Below are 17,394 nucleotides of genomic sequence, written 5' to 3'. Positions count from 1 at the left end.
CTGTTTTACTTTTGTGCTTTTTGTATCAGCTTGAAGCATTTACATCTTGATGCTGATGTTTTCTCGGTTGTGTCTTGTGTACGTGCCCTTGTGAAGCACACAGTGCAGGCGCAGATTTGATGTGTCTAGGGAAATGCGATGAGAGACGAAATTATACCAGATGGTCACAGGGAGACGGCAGCATTCAGGGAGGTCAGGGAAGCTTTGTGTGGAGAACAACAATGCAGCCTGCGTCTTGGGGTGAGCAGGGGTTGGAGTGGAAGAGGACACTCTTAAGTGGAGGTGGAGGTGGAGACGGAGGAGAGCAGCATAGGCTGGAAAGCAGTCACAGCGGGGCTGAGAAGAAGGGCAGCAGGGCTGGAAGGAAAAGAGCTAGGTGGGTGAAGTGTAGAAGGCTGGTCCTCCATGGGCTGACCACACCCAACCCTAAACCCATTTTAAGCGTTGTGATGTTGTGTTGTGCTGTTAAGTGTTGTGGTGTAAGGTCCATGGGACACCACTGGACTGTCTTGAGTGGGTATTTAACAACCAACTTGTGTTCTGAAAAGCTGTCTCTGATTATAGAGAGTAAGTTGTGAAAATGTGCTGCCCAGTGGCCCCTGGATACCACTTAGCAGGGCCCCCCTTTTTTTTTGTAATACAGTAAGAAATGTTCATAGGAGAATGAGAGAATTGAATGTATTAGAGAAAAGCTAAATGATGACATCAACAGGACTTCCTTTAAGAAAGAAAGAAAGTGAAGTCGCTCAGTCGTGTCCGACCTTTGCGACCCCATGGACTGCAGCCTACCAGGCTCCTCTGTCTATGGGATTTTCCAGGCAAGAGTACTGGAGTGGGGTGCCATTACTTCCTCTAGTGGAAGGTACATTTGACTCATTTGACTCTAGGATGAGATCCAAGTTCTAGGATCTCAAAAGTGATTACTAAGAAACTTGTTACATTAAGCACTTTAAAGGAGAACTTAGAAATCTTTTCATTAAATTATTATTTATTATTACAAAACTTAGGACTAACAAAAGCATTATCTAAGACTTCAGGCATTGGGTGAAGGATGCCTCCATTTGAAGCCCAGATGCATCCATTATTCATTCAAGCCTCCATATATCTTGTTGCCTGTATAATGGAGCTGCCAATGGAGTGGTGGTTATGAGAATTAAGTATTGAAAAAAAATGCTTAACAGACATTTGGCACATTCCAACGAGCTAAATAAATATTCATTATTATTGAAATAATTCCATTATGACTGCTATTATTTGGGGAAAGCATTATAATAAAAGTTAATTTTAAAAATTCAAATAGAGGCAAGATTGCAATTTTTAGTGATTCACAAGTTAATAACAGGGTTGGAAATTCTCTCTCCTTAAACATGATCATTCAATGTAAATGGAGGATGTTGAGGGCTAATGGTAGGGAAGTCTGTTTATCCCGACATTCCCTGGGGTACCTGGACAGCTCTAAGCATCTCAATTATTCACTTGCTTGCCTTTAGCTTACTCAAGTAACAAGGAAATAGTGGAGAAATGCTGCATTGACTTCCTGGATTAACACTATATCATGAGCTGCGTAATTATTATAATCAGAACAGAGCAGATACATTTCTAGGATGAATAATAGAAAATGTGTTTCCATATTAATTGGGCATCACTGACTCAACAGACGTGAGTTTGAGCAATCTCTGGGAGTTGGTGATAGACAGGGAAGCCTTGCGTGCTGCAGTCCATGGGGCCGCAAAGAATTGGACACCACTGAGCAACTGAACTGACTACAGATAACATTTACTAATATTCACTTCAGATATCTTCCTGTTATTTCATTACTGTAGCAGTTATACATGTTTTGGCTGCTTTAAATACTCAGTTTAAGCATTCTACTAATTTAAAATTGTATGATTTGAGCCCAGGTATTGTAATTAGTCTCTGCGGGGGTACCAATCACTACTTGGGCTTGCAAGATGAGAGCTATACCAAACACTCAGTGCTCATGTATGTGTGACACCCTAACTCATCTTTTTATTTCAGGGTAGAAAGAAATCAGAGGATATGTGTTTGCCAATAAACTTTAATATATTTCTCCCGGGAGCAGTGACTATAAGATTAAATTTCAAAGGAATACAACAGTATGTACATTAAGCACTTCAAATATGTCAGTCCCTACTAATTTGGTCCAAGTCAAGAATTTTTTAAAAAAGGGAAAAATCAGTTTCTGTTGGAATTCCTTTTATGCCTTCTGTTAGAAATTTGTAAAACTGGCTCTTGCTGGCTCAGATAGTGAAATAACAATGCATTCAGCTCCAGGCGAGCGGCTTTCCAGGCCAACCTGTCAGGAGAGAGACAAACAGCTGAGGGTAATTCATTCTCGCCACTGGGTCTCAAAGGGCTTGCAAAGAGATCTGGAATTTCTGAAATATAAATAGCACTAACTTAAAGCAAGAAATAGAAGGTGTTCTTCACATCTGTGGAGAGGCAAAAGAAGAGCTGTGAGTAAGAGGAAGCTAGCCAGATGGGATTTAAGAATCAAAAACGGGGAATTCTATCCGATTCTAAGGACACACCTTAATCAAGGATTACTTGGAATAACTGATTCATAGTGCTTTGTAAGTCGTCTATTCCTCAAAATGATCTGAGTATGCAAATAAATCCTATGCAAATGAGCCTTGGATCAAGATATGAAAATAAAATATGCCAATGAAAATAAAATGAATTGAGAGAACTAGAAAGAGCCAAAACAGGCTTAAAGCTCTGTTTTGGTTTTATTTTTGCTAATTAATTCAGCATGCGACTCACATTCCAGTAGTAGAAGAGAGACTGAGCCCACACTCAAAGTGTTCGTGAATCCCACACCGGAACCGGAGTCTGGGTTCTCATCAGGGTCACGCTAGCTGAGCCGCACCAGGAACTGACTCGCTGCCAGGTGCTCTCTGGTCGCACAGCTTCTGTGGGGAAGAAATCTGATAACACTTCACAGTGGCAAGTGTTATGACTTCAAGTATTCATCCTGCAGAATTCATAAATCTCTGTTTTTGTTTCTAACACCAGTATATTGAAGTCCTCAGGGAAAATAGGAAGAGATATATAAATGAAAGCAAGTTTCTAAGAAAGTTTCCTTTTTCTCCTTCCCTTCTTTATTTTTTTCTATTACTTCACAGGAGAACATGTCTCAGAATTTGCCTCTAGTGTATCTTAGAACAACCTCCCTTTGGGTTCACTGGGCAGAGTTTACTGAGGGAAAACGCATGAAAACATCCTTTAGGTGTGAATTGGTCATCAAGGACAGACCAACAGGATAGAAAAGTGACGATGCCATGTTCACACCTGCTTGTCCTGTGTCCAGGTAAGTCATGGTCTTGGTCCCAGACTCTGGGTGTCCATGGTCATTTCATTCAATGCTCTTTCCTGCCCAGGTCACATGAAGAATTTTGGTATGCCACGACATTTCTAGTATCAATGGGGACTAAGACTCAGGCTGCTTGATGACCATACAAGAGTAAACATGTAACTCAAGCCAAACTTGTTAGAGTGCAGCCTGTCTGGCTAGCAAGGTGGTAAGGGGTTCCCTCTTCTAGAAGTCAGGAGCCTGGATATTAGTCAGATGGGTGTAAGCCTAGCTGTTCAAATTCTTCCCCACCCACCCAATCCTTTTAACTGTAGAAATTGGGTATATAATTTTATAAATACTCACAAAGCTAAATTTATTGCTCATGTTGTTAAATTTTTATTTGATTTTTCTGTTAAAGCTTTCATCTAACGATGAATATGCCTATTTCTCAGGTAATTTTGCAATTACCTACTATAAATATTTAAATGTTCGCATTTTTCCTCAACTGAGCAATATAAATTGACTCATATCTAAGTGCACTGATTTTCTTCTGTCATTTCCAATCTGTTATTAAACTCATCCAGTGACTTATTCCAGGATTATACTTTAATGAAGAAAATATATTTGTTATCTGGTAATATATTCTGTTAGATCTTGTACGTTCTATTGTATTGTCCTAATCTCAGATTACAGCTTTGAACCTAATAGTCTGTAGACATGTATGAACCTCTGCTACCTCAAGCTCTGTTCAGGTATGACACGGGTCAGGTCATGACATGGCTCTTAGGTTTGCTACAGACATGACGCTCGGCAAATGTGAGTCTCACTGTCCTCCTCGAAACGCCCTCCTATTTGAAGATGACACCTTGTCATCATCACCCACTGTCTTCTGGATCTGAAAACACCAGTGTGACCATCAGCCCACCTTCCCCCACTCCCAGTACCCAGGGCAAGTATTTCATCAATATGTCTTAGTCCATTCTGTTATAGCAGCCTGAATGCACAGAGACAAGGATTACTCACATACTGAATATTAAAATTACTACCATTTTCCCCATGAGACTGTGTCTTCAATGTCAGCAAAAGCATCTTGGCCAACTGCGCTCCGCCTATGCCCTCCTTGTCTGTGGCATAAGATGGCCATGCAGGTTCCTCCCAGGAATTTGGAATTTACACTGAAAAACAATAGGTACAGATTTCTTGGCAGCACAACCCTGGCAATGGCAACACTCCAGAGTGAAGCTTTATAACACAGCCTGGAGATCCTACGCTTAAGGACTGGCTTTTAAATTAAATTCCCCAATCCCATCAGAAACCCTCCCCCTATTTTTTTTTTTTTTTTGTTGTTGTTGTTGTTTGTTTATAGTAACTATAGTGCATGTGTGCTCAGTCACTTTAGTCAGGTCAGACTCTTTGAGACCCCATTGACTATAGCCCGCTTCTGTCTGTGGGATTCTCCAAGCAAGAATACCGGAGTGGGTTGCCATTTCCTTCTCCAATTTTAGCTATAGTAGAGTCTTTTGAATGAAACACCAATAACAGCCAGCTTTATTTCTGTGATATCTTTACTCTCTGATAAATTTTTGTAACTTTGAATATGGATGGATTACACTGATGTCTAATATCTGTAAGTACATGGAATAAAGGGAATTATAAGAGGGTATGAAAAAAAATTAATAAAAAATAAAAAAAAATAAGAGGGTATGATGCACCATGAACTTCATTAAAGCAAATTCATCCCATCCCACCCCAACTCTCCAAACAATTCTTAGCAATGTGGTATTGAGTTTTCCATCAAATATATGATGGAGATTTGAGTGATTTTATGAGAATTTCAAGGTTTCCCTGGTGGCTCAGTGGTAAAGAATCCACCTGCCAACGCAGGAGACACAGGTTCAATTCGTGGATCAGGAAGTTCCCCTGGAGAAGAGAATAGTACCCACTCCAGTTTTCCTGCCTGGAGAATCCCATGGACAGAGAAGCCTGATGGGCTACAGTCCATGGGAGTCACAAAAGAGTCAGACACAACTGAGCAACTAAACAACAACATATGCATTTCAAAGGATAAAACTTCCTGACAGCACAAACGTTTGGCAATAATCCAGTGCAGTCGTATCCTGGTTACATAATAAACTAGACAAACTGCTAAAATCACCTTCATTTTTATGATATTCTTTTTGGAGTGACAGCTCTTCTAAACCCAGCAACTTATAATGATCATTTTCTTCCAACCCTAATGACTTATATTTTGTCCCTAGGAGAGCTCAGCTTCGTAATCATTTTTAAAATTTTTGCTGTTTTTTATTTAGTGTAACTATACCTCTAGGAACAAGAATGTACCTTCCAACCTTTCTAAAAGGGACTCTTCGGGAAAATCTCAGGCATTACTGATAGGTGGCTATGATTTTAAAGAGTCAGCAAGAGAACATGACATACAAACCTAGTGAAAATAACATCAGATTTGTTAGCAACTTATTTGGAAAACTTGAAATTCTAACATGCATTTCAAATGAAATAAATAAGCATTTATAGTCAAATAAACAAAAATCCTTAGTACAAATGGTCTAGTGCCACCAAATACATTTTGGTTTTTCTAGATCTGGTTACCCTCACATGTCTTATAAAGAATTCATGTCTCATTGCAAATCTAATTCTGCCTCTTCTCTGTAAGAAACATTTGAAGAAACTACATTAAAAACTGACTGAACAAGAGAACTGCTTACTGAACATGTGCCACATAGAAAACACTGTGCTAACTCTTATAGAAAATAAAAACAAACAAAAAATGAATATAACAGTTTCTATGTTTCAAGACTTCACAAGTCATTGATAAGTCTTATGAGAAGCAGGAGAGGAAGTGGATGACTTACACGAAGGTAATTTGGGGATTCAAGAGAAAGTATGCCAAAGTTAAGTATTTTCAGGATGAAAAGGGACTCTGACATACAGGTTAACAGGAAGGCAAAGTTGTTCCAAGTGGCTGCAATAAACATAATTAAATGTGTGAAGAAAAGAGTAGCTGTAGGGAGCTTGTGGGGCAAGGAGTAGGCTGAGGTACAAAAGGTTTATAGTGTTTGTATGTGGCAGGAGCACGCATCAGATAAGACAGGTTGGAAGGTACCACTGACTGAAGAGGATGGCTTTTACCATCCTGCCCAGCAAGCCTCTGCAACAGCAGGGGCAGGGACAAGGAGCGAGTGTGCCTCGGGCAGTAATCCCTTGCCTCGAGAGCAATCCAACTCACTATGCTAAGTTTTCCCAATGAAGAAATAAACTCACAATAATTTGTTGCAAATACTGGGGAACACTTCTGTATCCTTAACAGATCAACACTGAAAGTCCTTTGTAAGAAATCTGTGTCAAGCTGGTCCCTCTTCCGCTTAGATAAACAGCTCTATTAGGATATGCCTTTACAGATAAACAAATAATAAATGTGTCATAAAGTCTTTAAAATCTACCACCAAGGCCATTAAGACTTCTCTCTTTCGACCTTGGGGAAAATCTTTCTCCACAACAGGAATTCTGACCCTGTTATACCATGAGTGTGAATCATTGCCTACTTGAGCACCAACACTCGAAGCACTGGGAGTTCCAAACTTCAGTCTGCTCTAGATTTGCTGCATTATGCTGGGAAATGCCTTTGCATTTCTCTTTTCTGGTTCCTCCATCACAAAAATGGTGTTAATAAAAGTCATCACCTGTCTGCCTTCCAGGGATGCTGTGAAGATAAACTCGCGTCTTAGTCAAGCACGCAGCTAAAAGAATTCTCAATAGTAACTGTATTAATAACCATGACAACATCAAGGAGATGTTATCCTGTTGTGGGTATTATAATTTATTGGCCTGGGAACTCAACTCGAGGCCTGCGGTTACAGAAATCTATGAGGAGGTGAAGTTTTCATTGGCACTGTCTCTGGAGACATCTGTTGGTCTAGGTTTTCCACAGAGATTAGAAGTGTTTGTCGGCATTTGGGAATGTGGGGACAAAGCTGATGCTCTCTCACAGCTTTACACCGAATAGTAAGTGATGGTATGTCTTGCTTGCATCCATGCATAATAGTTTCAAGGATAAAATAGACTGGCCACTTTATTCTTTCCTCAAGGTGCCTCCTGGTGCCTTGAGGGATGGGGGCACTATTTTCCGAGAGGCTCTTACACGAGTAGGATTTGTTGGGTGGAAACAGGCTAGTGGGGGTGGAGGTGTGCAGAGCTGCTGCATATATATGTGCCTGTGCCAGCCACACAGCCAGCTACTCCAGCAGCTGCTCCCAGGGCCCTGTAGCCTCCCCCAGTACACGGGACCTCCTGCTCAGGTGACTCACCAGGCAGCGCCTCCAGGACAGCCTCCTGTGTGACGTTCCAGAGACCTGGGCCCTCCACTGAGTGGCGTTGCTCTCTCCTGAGTCCTTCCTTCAGCCTCTGGGTAGGGAAAGAGAGGGGAGGTCCCTGAGAAAGGTCTGGTGGCCTGACTGTGAAGTGATAAAACTCCCCAGGCCACCCCTCAGGTGGATGACCACCTCTGCCTGCAGGGTGTGGGGAAATATTCCTTGCTGTGTTTCCAAACGGTAAAGGGAATTTCGTCAGTCTCTTTCACAGGTGCTAGGATAGAGTAAGAGTGGCAAACAGTATAGGTTTTGCTCTCAGACAAACTATATATTCGTCTGGCTCTTCTAGCCACATTGGATGAATTGTTGAATATGCTACATAGAAGCCGTCCACTCTTGGGCAGGTTCTTCTCCTCTTCTTTGCCTTCTCTCTCTCCCACTTTCATTCTTTAAAAATATCTCAGCCATTCTTTCTTTGGGGACCATCCTCATAGGATAGTGAGATTCATACTCAGTAAAGCATATGAAAGCATAAGTAAAGCTGCTGTGTCTGGGATCAGACAGGCTCTCAAGGACTCAGTGCTTGGACAAAATGGACAACACAAGTTAAATCACTTCAGTCGTTTCTGACTCTTTGTGACCCCATGGACTGTAGCCCACCAGGGCTCTCTCCTCTGTCCATGAGATTCTCCAGGCAAGAATATTGGAGTGGGTTAACATGCCTTCCTCCAGGGGATCTTCCTTACCCAAGGATTGAACCCGTGTCTCTTAAGTCTCATGCATTGGCAGGCAGGTTCTTTACCACTAGCACCACCTAGGAAGCCCCAAGGACGCAGTAGTTCCCCGCATTAATTTTATGTACCCTGGAAATCTTTGGAGTAGTGGTAATCAAAGCGGTTGTTGACAATTAAGTTTCCTCACTTTTTCATCTGGGTAGACATGAGTTAAAAGAGTTTCGGTCTTTTAGGTACCAAATAATGAGGATATTTACTGTATGTACCAAATCTGAACCCATGTTCCTAAAAGATGGTACATGGAGGAAATGGGGGCTGCAAAATTCAACTGCAGTTACAGCATTCCTCAGATATGTAGCTTCCTTTCTAAGTGTCTTAAAAAATATATATCAGTGGAAGGAAATGAGCCCTTTTTAAGTCATAAACTGCATGAGATCCTGGCATCTTTTGGGATTTGAACTGTCTATGCTCTTCAGCCAGCCTATGTAGACTAATTGAATCAGCTTAATTGAGCTACAAATCTATGAGGATGAGTTCATAAGGGATTTTGCATACATCCTGCTTATAGATAAATCAAAATGATTACAAAGTAGTCCTTCTGACTGTGACTTGCTGCAGGAGATGATGAAATGAAAAACAAGATAAGAGGAAGTGTGCACACTCTAAAATATAGGAAAGAGCTGGTGCTGGTTCAGGATTTGCTGTGCACAGATGCTGCTGTTCGCTCCTGTTTAAAGAAGGGTTTCTCACTTGAAATCTGAATGATCTTATATCTTCTGGAAACAGAAAAGAGATGAGATAGTTCCCCTGTCAGTTGGCCTTCTTGCTCTACTACTAAAATGTTCAAAGCTTTTCTGAACAAATAGTAATTAAAGATGCAGTTCTTTGGAAAGGAAGGTAAGTCACAAGCCCCTGAAGTTAACGTAACTGCTCAGTGCACTTGTACCATCGGTATTCTGAGATCTGTCCACAGTTAAAACTCATAGAATGCAGTTTCTAAATTTCAGTATGTTTTTCTACCAGATTAGGAAAAAAAAAAGACGTGATTAAAATCCAGGTGTTAGAAGGCCAGCTGACATCACAGTCTGGCTGTTCCTTGGCATTTTAAATACTATGAATGATGTAAATTCTGTTTTCTGAAAATGCTTGAAAAAGAATCAGTGGTCTAATCTGATCTCTAACAACTAAGTCCTTCCCATTTTCAGTCACTGTTTACAGATACAAGAAATGAAAGTCATGTATTTATAATTCAAATTTGTCGAGCCAAATATGAAACTAATATGACTATCCCATTGTTAGGTGCAATTTCATTTATACACCTGAACAAATGACTTTGTTTCTTTAGCTTCAGTATTCTGAGTTACAGACTTTCTTGTATTTCAACATAAAACCAAGTAGAAAAAGAGATTAGATTTTCTGCAAAATATTAATGCTGGTGTATTTGAATATTCTGTTTAACAGAATATTTTATTTGAAAATTAAATTTCAGTATCAAAATGGACAACACAAGTAATGGGTTTACAAAAACAAAATCCATCCTTCTCCCAAACACATTATCTATAAGAAAATAAAGAGGATTTATAAATAGGCTAATTTTTTAGGTAATTTTTTTACAGTTTATTTTAAACATTGATCATAAACCTGACTGGGAAACTGATTTCTGTCTTGAAGGAGATATCTTTGAGACTTAAAATCTTCCAATGAAAAATCATCCCGACATGTTTAAATTAAATTTCATAAAGTTCATCTACTAGTGTCTTGGCCTTTCCTTCCAAATTCATCTTGTCATATGAGCCACAAACTGAAGAGCAACAGGCAAAGTTATGCCAAGCAGCTCTCCTGCTTATATAAAAATTCTGGGAATGAAATTACCTATGTATGATACCATTTCAGTTCTGATGATGAGGAAGCTGCATTACAAAGGAGATTCCCATTGCTGCCATCTGCAAATACTCAGGACAGGGGTGCTGTGATGTAAAATATGGTCTCTATGCACATATAAGTAAGCAGAATAAGGCATTTAGATTCTAGAGACTAACTTAGAGAGGAACCAAAAGCTGGGTGATCTTAAAACAATCTTTTCTCACAAATTCACATAATGCCTTAAAATTACCCCTTATTATTTACGGCTTTGGCTCATATCATTTTAGAGCCTATGAGATCTTTAGTTGAAAAAATATAATAGCTTATATTTTTAGAATGAAGCCATTTCACACCTATTATTTCTGATAATCCTTATACCTTAATTTAAGACAAAGATAGAGGAGAGTTCTGTGGAGATGAACAGATCCTGAAAATCACAGGACTGAAACCAAGGATTTTAATCCAGGTCACTCTCTGCTTTTATGATGACAATGATATCTTTATTCACTATTTCATTATATACATTAATGTATCTTATCTGGAAAAGCTAGAAGGTTCATTTTGATGAAAGGAAATAATGGGAAGCATTGATCCATACCAAGACAGACAGGCTAGTTTGAATGGGAAGCTCAGGAAAAGAGAGAACGTGAAAATAAGCAGAGGAGAGAAGACAGCATACAGACATCCTCAACAGGGCAAGTCCACTCAAAACCACAAAAGTGCTGGAAGTTGAGCAGTGTAAGTTTCCAATTTTGTTCTCCTTTGGTATTGTGTTGCCCATTCTAGGTTTTTTTTCTTCCCATATGAAACTTAGAATCACTGTGTTTATATCTACAAAATGGCATGCTGGGAATTCTTCCCAGTAGCATTGAATCTATAAATCAAGTGGGGAATAGCTGATGTCTTGAAAGTGTTGAGTCTTTTGACCAATGAACATAGAATGTCTCTCCATTTATCTAGTTGTTTAACTTTTTTGTTTCATCTATAGTTCTTATATAGATCTTGTACATATTTTGTTAGATTTATTTCTAACCACATGCCTCTTTTGGTGCTAACATAAAGAGTATTACATTTTTAATTTTAATATCCAATTGTTTGTTGCTGTTTATTTAGGGAAGCAATTGCCTTTGGATATTAACCTTATATCCTGAAACTTTCCATAATTACTTATTATTTTCATGAGTTTTTTTTTTAATTTTCAATGTAAACAATCACATCATCTGTCAACAATTTTAGTTTTTCAATCCAATCTGTATACTTTTATTTCCTTTTCTCATTTTATTGCATTAACTAAGACTTCCAATTTGATGTTGAATAGGAGTTTGAGCAAACTCCAGGAGACAGTGAAGGACAGGGAAGCCTGGCATGCTGTAGTCCACCAGGTCGTAAAGAGTCAGACAAGATTTAGCAACTGAAAAACAACAGGAGTGATAAAAGGGGACATCTTGGCTTTGTCCTTCATCTTAGGCAAAAAGCCTCTAGTTCCCCACAGTTAAGCATAATGTTAGCTGTAGACTTTTAGATTTATTCCTAGTTTTCAAAGAGTTTTTATGATGAATTAACTGTTGGATTTTATCAAATGCTTTTTCTGCATCAATTGAAGAGATAATAGAAATGATACATACAATTTTTATTCTTTAGCCTGTTGATACGATGAATTACATTAATTGATTTTCAAATCTTGAGCCATCTTTGTATACCTGAGATAAATCCCACTTTGTTGTGGAATGTAATTCTGACAGTGCTGAATTCATATTGTTAATATTATGTTCAGACTGTTGCTTCCATATTTATAAAAGATATTGTAGTTTTCCTTTCCTGCAATATCTCTGTCTGTTTTGGTGTTAGGGTAATGCAGCCCTCATAGAATGATAGAAACTATTACATCTGCTTTTATTTTCTGAAATAAATTGCTGAGAAATGTTTTTATTTTTTTCTTTAAATGTTTGGTGGAAGTCACCAGTGAAACCATCTAGGTCTGATGCTTTCATTTTGGAAAGTAATTATTAATTCAGTTTCTTTAATCCATAGGGCCCTCTTCATATTATCTACATCTCTTTATGGGAAATTTATTACATTGTGTCTTTCAAGGAATTAACACATTTGATTTAAGTTATCTAAATTTAAGTCATAGAATTGTTCATATTATTCTTTTATTATCCTTTTAATGCCTGTAGGATCATTAGTAATGGCCCTAATTTCATCTCTTATATTAGTAACTTTATCTTCTCTCATTTTCTTCTTGTTTAGCCTGGCTAGTGGATTATCATTTCTATTATCTCTTCAAATAATCAGGTTTTGATGTTGTTGACTTTCTATAATGTTTTCCTATTTTCAATTTCATTCCTTTATGCTCTAATGCTTCACTTCTATACTCCTTAAATTTGTATTCCTCTCCTTTTTCTAGTTTCATAAAGGGGAAGAGAACATTATGAATTTAAGCTCTACCTTCATTCTGATATATGAATTCAACGCTTTGAGTTTTCTTTTAAGTATTCCTTTGCTACATCTCACAAATTTTGATGTTTTACTTTTAAATTCACATTTCAATTGATTTTTATTTTGAAAAGTATAATTTTTATTTATTTGGCTTAAAATACTTTTATTAATAACTTTTCTTGAGTTTCTTCTTTGACTCATGTGTCATTAATATTTAAAAGTGTGTTTATCTGATATCCTAGGTTTTCCAGCCATCTGTCTGTTATTAATTTCCAGTTCAATCTAATTATAAGAGCCTACATTGTAGGATTTCTATACTTTTATATTTGTTAATGTACGTTTTATGCATAGAATATGGTCTATCTTTGTAACTGTTCCATGTAAACTTCAAAAAATGGGTAATTGATGTTCTTGAAATCCAGTTGATTGATGGTGCTGTTAAATTATATCCTTACTGATTTTGTGCCTGCTTTACCTGTCAATTACTGACAGAGGTGTCTTGAAATCCCCTACTGAAAGAGTAAATTTATCCATTTCTCTTTATAGTTCTATCATTTTTTTTCATTTATTTTGATTTTCTATTGGAAAATACATATGCATATGGATTGTTATGTCTTCTTGAAGAATTGCTCCCTCTATTATTATATAATGTCCCTCTTTTTTGACATCCAAATGGTTTATATGCATGATATAAAAAGCATATCTCCAAAGTTCATCAAGCATCTGAGAATAATATTATTTATTATTTTTAATAAAAACAAAATCTTCTGAAGAGACTCTCTCTCTTCCATGTCAAGCAGCTCAAATGTCCACTATGTCTAGCAGTGCAAAGATGGAGCCCAGGGGCAACATCTGCTTCCCTTGAACTTGGGATCAGCCTTTCCAAATGCTCAGTACATCCACCAGAGATGTGCCTGCTGCCTCTGACAACTGCAGCAGCTCCCACCCTTTCATCCTGAGGGCTAGTAGTTGCAAATGTTTCATCCTGGCTCTGACAGTCTAAGGCAGAGACACCAGAATGTGAGGAGGGTCAGGGAAGGGAAGCTAAATCTATAAATGCTCCTGAGTCTCAGTCAACCACTACTGATCTTCAAGCCTCTTTCTCCAGCAGCAGATTCTGGATGGGAGCTCCTGGGCAGAGGCTCCACACACCAGGCTCTCAGTGCTGACCTCCTCTCTCGGCTGGCTCCACACTCCTCTTCCTGAAAACTGCTTGCAGAAAGATGAGAAGATTTTATCCCCAAACTTCCGACTAGTTGATCCTCCTCCTGCATCTGCATTCTGGCTGATATGACAGAGGAACATCACAGTTTTTCAAGCGGTTTTTTAACAGAATATACACATATCTGAGTGTCACCCAAATGCAAGTCCATGTGCCATACCCACAGAGAAGCCAAACACCCACCAAAATGTCGGTGTTTGGAGCAGAAAAAGGTTTACTGCAGGGCCCCCACAAAGAGATGGAGGCTCATGCCTTAAACACCCCAAACTCCCCAAGAGCTCTTAGCAAAGCCCTTTCCTAGGGAAAGGGAGGGAGGGATGGGTGAGTTGTTGCAAACATCTTAGTGTCAGAGTCTTTGTTCCTGAGCTCAGGTCATGGTCGGGTAACAACAATTCCTGTATATATCTATCAAGCAACTGTTATTCTGCATTCTGACAAGAAAGGGCACAGTCCCCTAGGCACGACTGTTACCCTCTGAGGTCCAGACTCTTGCTGAAGAGCAGATCTCAGCTGGTGGCTCCCTCAGGACCAGGTCCCACACCCTGCCCAGCTGTCATCGCTGAGGAAGCTGGGCACCCAGGACCCAACTGGCCCTCGGGCTCCTCAGGCCACACACACAGCAGAGGCAGGTCAAGCAAACTGCACCCTATACAGATGGCTGCTTCCCTGAGGTTGCAGAAACAGGGAAGGGGGCAAGGTTCACTGCTGCCTCAAGGCCTGGACCTAGCCAGTTGGCAGACTTGGCAAGGGTTCTGGAGCCCCAAAGAACACAGACCCCAGCCTGTTCCCTGGGACCCTGGCTCAACTGCTGGCCAGGACCAGGTAAGCTGGAGGGTCCTGGCAGAAGGTGGGGATCTGCCTCTTACCTCACTCTGCCTGATGACCACAACTCTGCTCACCACTAGCTGAATGGCCCAATAATGCTGGCTCATTGACAGTCGCTCACTTGAGGGAGAGGCCCATTGCAATGCTGACCAATGGCTGAGGGACTATTAGCAGTCTCTTGTAAGGAGTTGCCTGTACCTACCTGCTGGGATACAAGACGGGTAGGGTGTAGCATGCCACATGCTAAGGGCTCTATTACACGACCATCTTCACATAGTGCCTCTGACATGATGAGAAAACAGGGGACCCCAGCCTGCTGTTAATGCACAAGGCAACGAATCTTCTGGGGGCATCTGGCAACCAAAGGCCCTCCCCTGGTCCCAACCAGGAGGGAAGCCCGGGGAAGCTTTTGCTCTTTCTGGGGAGTTACACTCTGGGGTTCTGACTTGGGTTGGAGGAGGGGCTGCCTCTGGCGAGAGCTGAGGATCTGAGAAGCACAATGGACTGGCCGACCATGGAGCATAGGAGGGCCAAGGCGAAACAGGGCAGCAGATCAATCCGTGGAAACTGAAAACAGCCCACCCTTCCAGGCGAGGTGCTCTTGGGAGTCCTGATGAAGGTGAGGAAGCAGCCAGCCACCCCCGCCCCCACCCCACTACCCACCCCCACTCCCCCAATCTCCGCCTCAGCAAACACTTGGGAACGGACGAGGAGAGGTGCCAGCTGTTCTGTTCGCTGCTGTTCAACAGCTCAATGAAGGCGCCAAGTTCCTGAGAGGCCCAGCTGCCCGCCGCCTCACTTCCCTCACAGAAAAACAGGCCGCTAAACTCCCTGCCAAGCCCACTTTTTCCGTACAAAAGTCTGCCGACAAAAGGGCCCCGCGGCAACTAGAGACCGGGCTGCTGCGCCTCTAAAACCTCTGTTGGGCCTTGGAAACCAGGGATCTCAAAACTGGCATACTCTGCAAGCAGCTTACCTGAAACCACTGCTACAGCCTCAGAGCATCTTCCCTCCTTCGGGCTGAGCGCGAAGCTGTGTTTGCGCTATGAAGAGTGATGTCCTGTGGCAGACGCTGGCGCGCCGGACACCGCGGAAACCACACAACGCAGCTTCGTCCCCAAGAGAAACCTGACCATGTCAAAGCAACCACGTAGCCTGCAAGGGACAGCAAGAAGACGTTGGGAAATGCCAGGCAGTGGGCTGTGAGAGGACTAGTGGGGTTTGGCTTCTGACCTGATGGTTGGGGGTCATAAATACGGGGAGTGCAAATCCGTCCTCTTCCCGAAACAGTCTACTGAACCCGGGCACTCCCTTCACCCTCGTGCCCTGCCTGCTGCCCGCTGCCCCGGGGTCCCAGCCCAGCTGGGGCCCCTGCAGCACCCATTGCCGGTGCTTCCCAGAATTCCAGGCAAAAAAGTCGGGAGGGCTGACTTCCGGTTCCCGAGGTCTGCCCTGCCTGCCAGGGCCTGGCGATCAGGTTCTGCTCCCCCATGAGGTGAGCTTAACCTGCCGTGTATCTCATTGTCACTGATAATATGGATGAGGTTTATTGTAAGAAATTGACTCATGTGATCATGGAGGCTGACGAGCACCAGGATCTGCAGGATGGTCAATGTGCTGGAGACCCCGGAAAGGAGACAGCGTGGCTACAGACGGAAGGCCCTCAGGCTCCTGATCCAAGAAAAGGCCTGCTTCACTTGGAGTCCCTCAAAAGGACCAACCTCAGTGTCCCAGTTTGAAGACTGCCCGTAGGATTCTCTCTTGGGAAGGGTGAGTCTTTTTGCTCTAGTCAGACTTTCAGCTGACTAGAGGAGGCCCACTCACATTGGGCAGAGCCTTGTGCTTTGCTCAGTCTGCTGATTGAAATGTTCATCTCATCCACAGTCACCTTCAGGGACAAACCAATCATATTTGACCAAGTGTCTGGGTGCCTCATAACCTAGTAAAACTGACATCAAAACTTAGCCATCACAATTACATTACATTACATTACAATTACAAAACTTAACCATTACAAAAACATTCCCAATTAAATGGGGAAAAAGAGATACAAATGAAGGAGAAGAGAGGGGAAATCTATATGAAGTCCAATATAACATAGGTTTCTTGTCGATGGCCTCATTCATTTGTGGCTTATTCAACTATACTTACCCACATTTTATTCAGTTTATATTTTTAACCCCACATGTCATGCTATTCAGTGAGCAATAACAATGTGCAGGTATTGACAACTGTAGAAATTGTGGTTTCAGTATTGAACCATGCTCTGATTTGAAATTTTTTCTTAATCAAAATTAATTGTTAAGATGAAGTTCAATAGATAAAATGGACATGTGTATACTACCAGGTTTATATTATCAAAATACTGTATATATCTCATGGTCTGTATATAATGTTTCTAATCTTTACAATCTCTGAGGCTCTTTTTAATGATACGATTAACATCATTCATAATATTTTGAAAAATATTAGTCGGAACGAGAGGTATGAGTAAGAGAAGAAACCAGCTTTTCAGAAAGCTTAAAATTGAATACAAGTAATACCAAGGATCAGTTCAGTTCAGTCGCTCAGTCATGTCCAACTCCTTGGGACCCCATGAACTGCAGCATGCTAGGCCTCCCTGTCCATCACCTATACCTGGAGTTTACCCAAACTCATGTCCATTGAGTT

General features: G+C 41.0%; 1 long non-coding RNA gene across 1 annotated transcript; it reads right to left on the bottom strand.

Moving 5' to 3' along the window:
* Nucleotides 1-4,379: 4,379 nt before the first annotated feature.
* Nucleotides 4,380-16,073, bottom strand: LOC122448877. The gene is made up of 3 exons (XR_006271801.1): nt 15,701-16,073; nt 7,639-7,735; nt 4,380-4,491 (listed from the first exon to the last, which is right to left on the bottom strand). It is a non-coding gene; the product is annotated as an uncharacterized LOC122448877 (long non-coding RNA).
* Between the last annotated feature and the right edge of the window lie 1,321 nt (nt 16,074-17,394).

Source organism: Cervus canadensis, chromosome 10 (genome assembly GCF_019320065.1).
Source record: "Cervus canadensis isolate Bull #8, Minnesota chromosome 10, ASM1932006v1, whole genome shotgun sequence".
NCBI classification, from domain to species: domain Eukaryota; kingdom Metazoa; phylum Chordata; class Mammalia; order Artiodactyla; family Cervidae; genus Cervus; species Cervus canadensis.
This window is presented reverse-complemented; position numbering and strand designations above follow the sequence as displayed.